The 10,283-nt window shown below is 49.1% G+C and overlaps 1 protein-coding gene across 9 annotated transcripts in view; it reads left to right on the top strand.

The window, feature by feature from the left end:
• The window catches only part of LOC128929015 (actin, aortic smooth muscle), a 61,012-nt gene that overhangs the window by 15,038 nt on the left and 35,691 nt on the right, over nt 1–10,283 (top strand). For 5 of the 9 annotated variants that reach the window (XM_054241197.2, XM_054241198.2, XM_054241190.2 and 2 more), the window contains one exon: nt 1,387–1,697. The exons of 3 other annotated variants lie outside the window; for them this stretch is intronic. The gene's annotated coding sequence lies outside the window, so the exon portion shown is untranslated. Of the gene's footprint in view, nt 211–1,386; nt 1,698–10,283 lie in introns of all 9 variants that reach the window. One more of the 9 variants, XM_078339333.1, reaches the window with a different exon arrangement.

Genomic DNA, 10,283 nt, shown 5'->3' with positions numbered 1-10,283 from the left:
GTGGCCTTGTAGGCCATGAGGCCTCTGCTGCGGTCACTCACTCTGCCATTGTGGCGAGAAAGCAGCGGCAGACGACACACACAATCAGTCAGCGTGTTCCAACACAACTTTGCTCACTAAAGCAGTCGCTGGGCCAGATTTGTCCTGCAGGCCACAGTTTGTGTGGGAAGCAGAAAAGTCCCTTTGTCAAGTTTCCTTTCTTGTTAAATCGTAAGTGAGCTAGTAACTTTGTGAAGCCCTATCCTATGTAGCTGTTAGACACGCCGTGCTTGTAGGCACGTGGTACACTCTGTGTCCTTGTACTTTCACCAAGATATCTGTGCTGGACGTGCTCACAGGCATGTCCCAGCTCTCCACTGCTTTCACCTGTTTAGAAAAGTTTTAAGTTGTCAGCCAGTCGGGTTTTAGTTTCAATTGTGAGGTCTGGCTCCAGCCAGCAGAGATCAGACAACAGTAAGGACGACCCCAAATGCGTGAGGGATAAATCTGTGTTTCCCTTTGTTCATTGTACTCTCCTGGCAAGATGGCTAGTGAGGGTCCCCTTCCTGCAGCCCAGGAAGTGAAAATCGCGTTGCTGAAGGAGCCTTTGTCTCAGTGCTGATTTTTCTCTGTGGCATTAAGCATTTATTTCCAAGAGTTTGCCAATCCCTGCGCTAGACATGCTTACCCCCGCTGCTACAGGACAGAGACAGGGTCTCTCATCCCCTTAGGACCCAGAACTAGGTGTTTTAATTAAGTGCAAATGTATTACAGCTGCCTATCCCTTTTACTATTCTGTTCCAAGAACTTTACAAAATGCTGCAAAATCACTAGGTATTATGTGAAGAGCAGGTTTAAAGGCTGAAAATACCAACCTTGCTTCAGAGGGAATAGTGTGTGAAGCCATTTCCTTCCTGGAACTTGAATTTGAGACGGACAGGCGTGAGAATTGTGCTCTGGGGAACAGCCACCAGGGGGAGTGCGGTGCACACAGAAGTGACCTGCTTTGCACCGAGAAACCAGGAGGCTCAAAGGTGTAGGCTATTCCTGGGATGTGCTGTGTGCTAACTTGGGGTGCAGGAACTGGGTTTCTGGGTACAAATGAGGGAGCAAAATGCTGTTTTCTCACACTCTACCCTTCCAAAGTTTTCATGGTTTTAATTTGTGCGGATGTCAGGGCTAGTCCAAGACATACGCCACCCAGGGGAACAACTTTCAGTCCAAATTGACAGGTGTGTGTGTTTAGGGGCGGGGCTGAGTGCTATGAGGGGGACTAGTGGGAGTTTGCTTCACCCAGCAGATCACCCCAAATTCAGTTCTGGCTCCACCTGCACACCCCACCGAGCCCTCCAGGCAGAGCATGGCATCACCCACACAGGACCATTTTCCATCTTTCTGTTGTTACAGCATATCCCTTGACCCGAATGACCACACTTCCACCCAGTGGAACCAGGAATACTATACAGCCGTGAAAAATGAACCACAGCTACACACGTCAACATGGGTGCACCATCAGAGGATGAATAAAATATACAGGCCGCAGGAAAAACATACACGTGGTTATTCCATTTGCAGAAAGCCCCGAATCAGGCAAAACCAGTATCTTCTCTAGGACTGTGTCCAGGTGTGGAAAACGTGCTAAAAACAGCAAGAGAATTATTAAGCCAAAAGTTACCGTGCTGGATATCTTTGGGAGGAAGAGCCAAACGAGAAATATGGTGAATACTTGATGTCTTAAACCGGGTAGCAGGTTATTAGCTTAGTTATTAAAACAAGGCCAGGTGAGGTGGCTCACACCTATAATCCAAGCACTGGGGAGGCTGAAGTAGGAGGTTAGCTTGAGGCCAGGAGTTCAAGACCAGCCTGGGTAACATGCCAAGATCCTGTATCTGAAAAAAACAATTAGCCAGGCATGGTGTTGTGCACCTGCAGTCTCAGCCATCGGGAGGCTGAGGTGGGAGGATCATGTGAGCCCAGGATGTGGAAGGTGCAGTGGGCTCTAATCACACCATCGCATTCTAGTCCAGCCTAGTAACAGAGCAAGGCTCTGTCAGAAAAAAGAAAAAAAAAGGCCAGGGCAACCTGGCGAAATCCTGTTTCTACTAATAATACAAAATATTAGCCAGGCACAGTGGTGCATGCTTGGGGTTCCAGCTACTTGGGACGCTAGGGTGGGAGGGTCACTTGAGCCCAGAAGGTCAAGGCTGTAGTGAGCCATGATGGTACCACTGCACTCCATCCAGCCTGGGCAACAGAGCCAGACTCTGTCTCAAAAAAGTAAATAAATAAAAAAATAAGTAAATAAAGTAGTCATCCCTAACATGTATAGACATCACATATATCTTGTTTTAAAGTGTGTCATAGCAACATAGAACACAGTAAAATAGAAATCATCCCTTCTGTCTGTGTATCTCAGGGTGCAGCCCTGGGAAGAGGGAGAAGCTTAGATCTGGGGAATCTCTCGTCTGGCCGTCAGGGTTTGCAGCGTGGCTTTCTAGAGGCTGTAAGGGTGAATGAACTGCACGTGCTCAGTCCAGCCCTGAGACTGCAGTCGGTGTGGAAATCGGGCTTCTTGGTAGCGCGGGAGGCATGACAAGCAACAGCTGTAGTGAGAGCCGTCGGGTCTGGAACACAGTGACGCAAGGCAGAGGACCATCCCAGGGCACTGGATCCCGGCTGATGCCCATGTGCCATGGCACTGCAGGCTCAGAGGCGCCCATGGCCCCTGCAGCTCCCAGGGCTCCTGAGAATGACACTGGAGGGGCCCCACACTGGGTGGTGGCTCCCTTTGCACTTACCCGGCTGTGCCTCAGCTCCCTGAGCACTGGATGGCTTCCAGCTCTGCACCCCAGCACCTGTAGGACCAGCATGCTTGTCGGCGAGATTGGCCGCTGTATTCCCTGCTCTTTGAAGGAAAACCTGGCCTTTTAAGTCCCAGGTGTAGGACCTGTTTCAGTTTGACCAGGACTGAGAAGTTTTCTGGGACATGGCTTCTTCAATGTTAGAGCTGGAAAAACAAGAAACAAGATGAGTTGGTTATTTCACCCAGACTTTAGTACTCAAATATAAGAGCTTGGTTTTGCTAGGGCTGATTTGCAGTGTCACAGGAGCACTCCAAATATCCCGTGTGGCTTCCGTAAGCCCTCCATTCATTTTGGAAGGATGAGGCATCCCACATCGCCCACTGGCAGCTCCTGGAGGCTGCCAGCGTTTTCCCGAGTGGCTCTCAGCTGCCTCCAATCTTACCAAGGGCAGATTAAATGAGTAAAATGAGACTTGAGAGCAACTATTCCTCCCCGAAAGGTAGGAGTGAGGACAGAAGAACATGCTTTCCAGACTGGGGAGTCAACAATCACATCAGATTTCTGTACCTGAAGGTGGTGGGTTTTCTGTTGTGTCTTATCTTGAAGTGGCGGGCATCAGACTCACCTGGGGGTCTTCTTAGACTAAGACTGCTGGGCCCTCACCCCGCGTTTCTGGTTCAGTGGATCGGGGATGAGGACTGAGGGCTGTGTTTCTACCAAGTGACGCAAATTCTGATGGACCGGGGTTCGCCGTCTGAGAACTGTTGTCACAGCGTTGAGGGATCAAGTCTAGATGAGGGTTGTCAGACATTTTCTACAAGGGGTCACAGAGGAAACATTTTAGGCTTTTGGGTGATATGGTTTGGATGGGTGTCCCCACCCAAATCTCATGTGGAGTGTCATCCCCAATGTTGGAGGTCGGGCCTGCTGGAAGGTGACTGCATCCTGGGGGTGGGTTTCCAGCTTTCACGCTATTCCTGATAGAGTTATCTAAAAGTGCATGGCACCCCCCTCCTCCCTCTCCCTCCCGCTCTGGCCATGTAGGATGAGCCTGCGACCACCCTTGTAACTTTCCCGTGGCCTCCCCGGAAGCCAGGACCACACTTCCTGTACAGCTCACAGAACCGTGAGCCAATTAAACCTGTTTTCTTTATAAATCACCCAGTCAGGCATTTCTTTATAGCAGTGCGAGAACGGACTAGTGCAGTGGGCCACATGTTCTCAACTACTCAACTCTGCCGTGGTAGCCCGAGAGCAGCCAGAGACAAGGCGCCAATGAGTGAATGTGACTGTGTTCCAATAAAACTTTATTTAAAAGATGGTCAGTGGGCCGGAATTAACCTCTGGGCTTTAGTTTGCCCCCCTCTGATTCAGACCATGACGGTGTGATTTTCAACGATCCCCTTTGCTTCTCTGTGTTTTCCATCTTTGCATTGGTGAGTGGTTGACTTTGAGCCAGCTGAAAGCAGACCATGGCAGTCCGCGAAGGCCGTTTGTTTAGAGCACAGATGCAGGTAGCAGAGGGCACCAATTCGGTTTTGTTACACAACCATACCAAGGCTTTATAGCTTTCAACAACTGTCGTATGATACTCACCAGTCTGTGGGTCAGCTGGGGGTTCTGGTCTCAGTTGGTTTGGCTGGTCTTTCTGAGCTGTCTTGCGCATCTGGGGGTGGATCGTCTGATGGTGGATGATCCAAGGTGGCCTCGGCCACATGTCTAGAAGGTGGTTGGCTGTCAGCTGGGCACCTCGGTTCTCTTCCATGTGACCTCTCCTTCTCCAAGAGGCTAACTCCAACTCCCACACCAGGGCGGTCTGAACTCGGCAAGAGCTCCTCTGATGACTACATTTGGAGTTCACACCATGTCATTTTCATCACATTTTGTCCATCAAAGGAATCACAAGACCAGTCCAGATTTAAGCACGGGAAAGCAGGTTCCACGTTGTAGCAAGAGCAGGTGTAAGGAATCTGTGGCTGTTTGCAGTTTACCACTCAGGTGGAAAGCAAGGGTAGGGGATGAGGCTGCTCGGCGTTGCGTTTTAGCTCCAGCTTTCAGAGCTCACTTGATCCCCCTGTGCCTGATCCCTACACACACACACAAAGAGACAGACGCTACCCAGCCTCAGAAGGTTGTTGAGAGGCTAACTGGGTTAAACATGAAGAGGGTTGGCACAAGAAAGTCCTCTCTGTGTGGCTGCTGTTCTTAATGTCTCAGTGAACCCCCACAGATGTGACAGCACTGGGGGCATAGAAAATCGAGGACACCCAAGACCACTGGAACGTCCTTTCACATGCTTCTCCAAAGGCCCCCTGCCCAGCTCTGGGCTTTTGCAGCCTAGAATGTGTTCAAGGCTTCAAAGGTCAACCACAATGTTGCTTCCTTATACAACCCTTGTCACATTGCATAGACATAAATATGTTTCAGATGGAGTCTCGCTCTGTCACCCAAGCTGGAGTGCAGTGGCACGATCTTGGCTTACCATAACCTCCGCCTCCCAGGTTCAAGCGATTCTTCTGCCTCAGCCTCCCGAGTAGCTGGGATTACAGGTGTACGCCACCACACCCAGCTAATTTTTGTATTTTTAGTAGAGATTTGGTTTCACCATGTTGGTCATGGCTGGTCTCAAAGTCTTGACCTTGTGATCTGCCCGCCTCAGCCTCCCAAAGTTCTGTGATTTCAGGCATGAGCCACCACGCCTGGCCTAATTTATTTTTTATTTATTTATTTTTTGAGACGGAGTTTCGCTCTTGTTACCCAGGCTGGAGTGCAATGGCGCGATCTCGGCTTACCGCAACCTCCGCCTCCTGGGTTCAGGCAATTCTCCTGCTTCAGCCTCCTGAGTAGCTGGGATTACAGGCACACGCCACCATGCCCAGCTAATTTTTTGTATTTTTGGTAGAGACGGGGTTTCACCACGTGACTAGAATGGTCTCGATCTCTCAACCTCACGATCCACCCACCTCGGCCTCCCAGAGTGCTGGGATTACAGGCGTGAGCCACCGCGCCCGGCCTGGCCTAATTTATTTTTTACAAATATCTTTCTCCTATGAGCTGGGAACTTCTTGAGAGCAGAAACAGGGTCTCGCCCAGAGCCTGCGGTAGCACCTTGGGGAACATCCCGGCCCAGCTCCTTCACGTCAGCTGGGGTTTGCTTCACCCTATTTTCCACCAGAAACACTGGAAGCCAGCCGGCACAACTTCTCAAGAGAGGGAGGATGTAAGCAGTACGTGTTCTGCTGCCTTGCGGCTCCATGTGGCCTCTCTCCTGGGACATTGCCACACGGATCTTAGCATCATGTGCTTAAGAAAAATGCAGTAGCTGCATTCTGTCAATCCTGTTTCCCGTGAGAATAGATCTCATCCTCAGGGCATCAGGGATGTTCAGGCTCGTTGAGAGAAGAGGATGAAGGTGGGCTTCCCAAGGGCATCTCTGTGCCCTTAGATCCAAGAACTTGCTGAAGTAATGTAGTAAGTTAGTATTCGAAGCACACCTGTGGGATTCAACTATGCTTTACCACAAAGGGATCCCAAGATTGTAGAAAGTTTGCGTAGGGAGTAGACAGATACATCCTTTCTCTTTCTATAAGGCCTGTTTTAAAAGATTTCTTTCTAACAAATGGACTAGGTGAAGATATGCTTGTCTGAATTTAGAGGTATTAGAGATGCAATGATATAAATTACTACATTATGTATCCATCCATCCTTCCACCTGTCCATCCAGCCACCTATCCATCCATCCATCCATCCATCCACGGATCTACCACCCATCATTCATCCATTCATCCATCCACCCATCCATTCATCCATCTACTCGTCTACCCACCCATCCATCACTCATCCATTCATCCACCTATCCATCCATCTGTCCACCCACCCATCCCCCATCCATCCATTTATCCATTCATCCATCCATCCATTCATCATCCATACACCCACCCATCTATCCACCTACCCCTCCATCCATCCATCCATTCATCCATTCATCTACCTACCCATCCATCCACTAATCTATTCATCTACCCACCCACCCCATCCATCCATTTATCCATTCATCCATCCATCCATCCATCCTCCATCCACCCACCCATCCATCCACTTACCCCTCCATCCATCCATCCATCCATTCATCCATTCATCCATTTATCTACCCACCCATCCATCCACTAATCTACTCATCCATCCTGGAGCTCACCCAACACTTTGCAAATACTTCAGCCTACCAATGCGTTTTCAGTTCTAACCCTCTCCAACGCTCCAACATCCCCTTCTCACAGTCTTTCTCACAGTGCTACAGGGATCTAGCAGGTGGAAGCTGGGGGGTGGCTAAACATCCCACAAGGCAAAGGATGATCAAGACCAACATCTCCAGAGGGCCGTGGGTGTATGGCCCAGCTATGTATGGCCACCCAAACAGAGCTAGTGGACCCTGACACGCTTTGGCCCAGAAGTTTCTGGCACCTCCCCTCCATCTGCGTGACTACGATTCTGCGACATTTGCACACTGCAGTCACAGTTCAGTGCTCCAAGCAGGACAAGTGACGTCACAAACACGCACAGGCAGCCTTGATGGCACTGATCACACCTGAAAAATTATTAATTACTTTTCAATTTAAAAATAAATTCTGGGCTGGGTGTGGTGGCTCATGCCTGTAATCCCAGCACTTTGGGAGGCTGAGGCAGGTGGATCACCCGAGGTCAGGAGTTCAAGATTAGGTTGGCTAACATGGTGAAACCCGGTCTCTACTAAAAATAGAAAAATTAGCCATGGTGATGCCTGCCTCTTGTCCACCTATTTGGGAAGCTGAGGCAGGAGAATCTCTTGAACATGGGAGGTGGAGGTTGCAGTGAGCCAAGATCGCACCATTGCATTCCAGCCTGAGCGAAGAGAGTGAAACTCCATCTCAAATAAATAAATAAATCCCATCTGGCTTCCCAAGGAGCCCAGCATGCTCATGGGGGAAGAAACTTGTCTAAATCCTCCTCGCTGTCTCCTCACTCTAGAGCAGTGCCTTGCCCCGAGGGAGCAGTTGGTAAATATTTGCTGAGCGAGTACTGATAACCCTTGATTCAGAATTAATCACCTCTGACCTAATCTACCTTAAACTAAATCTTCAGGAGCATTTTCAGAGGATAATGATATCTCTCTAATTTCCGACGATTTTCTGGCCATTCCATCCAATGAAGCTCTAATGCCCAGGACCAAGGAAACCCAATTGCTAAAAATAAGTCAGGACAGTCTTGGTTGCAAATGACAGAAACCCAACTCAGACCCATCTGGCAGGGAAGAATTCCGTTGGCTCCCTGGGCTGAACAGTGCAAGGCAGGCTGAGGTTTGTGCTCCAGTGATACTGTAAAAATTCTGTTCCTTATGCCTTTCCTCTGCCTACCACGGGCAGACTTCCTCCTCAGGGAAGCTCTGATTGTGGCGCCACAGGCAGCTGCAGGGGCAACTCTGGGCTCACTTCAGCCTCTCCCAGATCCTGGATCCAAGGGAGGAGAGTATCCTTCCTGAGAGTTGGCCAAGGCCCCAGGAAGAAACACCATGGCTCGCATCACATGCCCAGCCTGGTCACGGGTAGCCATCGCAAATCAACGAAACCTTCGTGACCTAAGACAATCGAAATGTATTCTCTGACAGTGTGGAAGGTCAGAAGTCTGAAATGGATTTCACTGGACCAAAATCAAGGTGCCTTCAGGACCATGTTCCCTCCTGGGGCTCTAGGAACTGGGAGAACCCATTTCCTTCTCCTTTTCAGCTCATAGAGATGCCTGCATGCCTTGGCTGGCTGCCCCTCCTCCATCTTCCAAGCCAGCAGTGCAGAATCTTCAAATCTCTCTGACTCTGACTTCCTGCTTCCTCTTACAAGGACCCTCACGATTACCTGGGTTCCACCCAGATGATCCAAGGCAATCTCCTCATCTCAAGATCCATAACTTAACCACACCTGCAGATTCCCTTTTGCTGAAGAAGGTCACATATCCACAGGTTCTGGACATTGGGATGTGGTGTGAGGACAGGGATCATTATTTAGCCAACTGCAGTAGCCAAGGAGTGGAAAATAATCTCGCTGGCCAGCATGGGTCCTGTGAGCCCTTAGGGTTCCCCTCATCTAAATCTTAAGACCGGAGCAGGATTAGAGTGGAAAGAGAGACAGAGGCTCTAGGAGGCTGCTGGGCCAGCTTGCAGAAGCCCCAGCTAGGTCAAGAGGCCATGACCTCTGCTAGGCACCTCACAGTAGTCTCTTGCAGAAGCAGTGACACAGAGGAACCCTGCCTGGACTACAGGTGGACCCCACCTCTTACCTCTCTGCACCTGTTTGTCACCAGTTCTCTCTGCGGTATTAGTTATGTGACCACATAGAACCTGAGACAGGGCAATGCCTTCTTTCCCTTCCTTCTGCATGTCAGTGATGTGAACCAACAGTTTCTTTTTTTACTAGCTGAACAATCTTTTCTTCTTTTCTTTTTCTTTCTTTCTTTTTTGCTCTGTTGCTCAGGCTGGAGAGCAGTGGTGCAATGTTAGCTCACTGCAGCCTCAAACTCATTCCCGTGCTCAAGAATCCTCCTGCCTCTGCCTCCCAAGTAGCTGGGACTACAGGTGTGTGCTGCCACCATGCCAGACTAATTTAAATTTTTTTTTTGTAGAGATGGGGTCTTGCTATGTTGCCCAGGCTGGTCTTGAACTCCTGGACTCAAGTAATCCTTCTGACTTGGCCTCCTGAAGCGCTGGAATCATAGGTTTGAGCTGCTGCACCTGGCCTCTTCCAATTTCTGTCATGCTTTATTTAGATTTTTAATTTTGTGCATTGCTACTCAGTATTTGGATTCACAAGTAAGTTTCAGATCAATGAGGATTTGGAGTAAAGTAGAAACATGCTGCTTGGTTGGCCACACCACACTAGGGCAAGCTCAGGGATGCAGCCCACTGGAGGCCAGTGCCCTACCTGCACTGAACCATTTTTTATTCCACTCAAATGCAAACGCTGTGGCTCAGGAGAGCAGTGCAGTTACTCACGGCCTCATCCCTCTCCTTCTGTGGGAGTGGAAGTCAACATCAGATGATTTAAAACAAAACAGGAAAACCATGTTTTTGACATTAGGGCTAATTTCTCTGAACTCAAATGCTATTGTACCAAAGGAAAAATGAAAACAGTTTGACCAGCCCTGAAATTAATTTATTTCTATGCCCCAAACGCACAGCACTTGGTAGAAAGAGAAAGGTACTTAGACGTCTGCTCTCACCTTGGCTATTTGCTGATTTACATGGGGAAATGCCTTCCTAGTGAGACAATCTATCATCATCATCATCATCGGCGTCACTGTCATTATCATCATTGTCATTGTCATCACTGTTAATGTCATCTGTCATCACCGTACTAATGTCACCATTGTCATAGCCATCATCATCATCGTCACTGTCATTGTCATCATTGTCATAGTCATCATCATTGTAGTGTCGTTGTCATCTTTGCTGTCATTGTCATTGTCATAGTCATC

This window comes from Callithrix jacchus, chromosome 10, assembly GCF_049354715.1.
Source record: "Callithrix jacchus isolate 240 chromosome 10, calJac240_pri, whole genome shotgun sequence".
Lineage (NCBI taxonomy): Eukaryota > Metazoa > Chordata > Mammalia > Primates > Cebidae > Callithrix > Callithrix jacchus.
The sequence above is the reverse complement of the archived record's forward strand: the minus strand, read 5'-3'. Positions and strand labels throughout refer to the sequence as shown.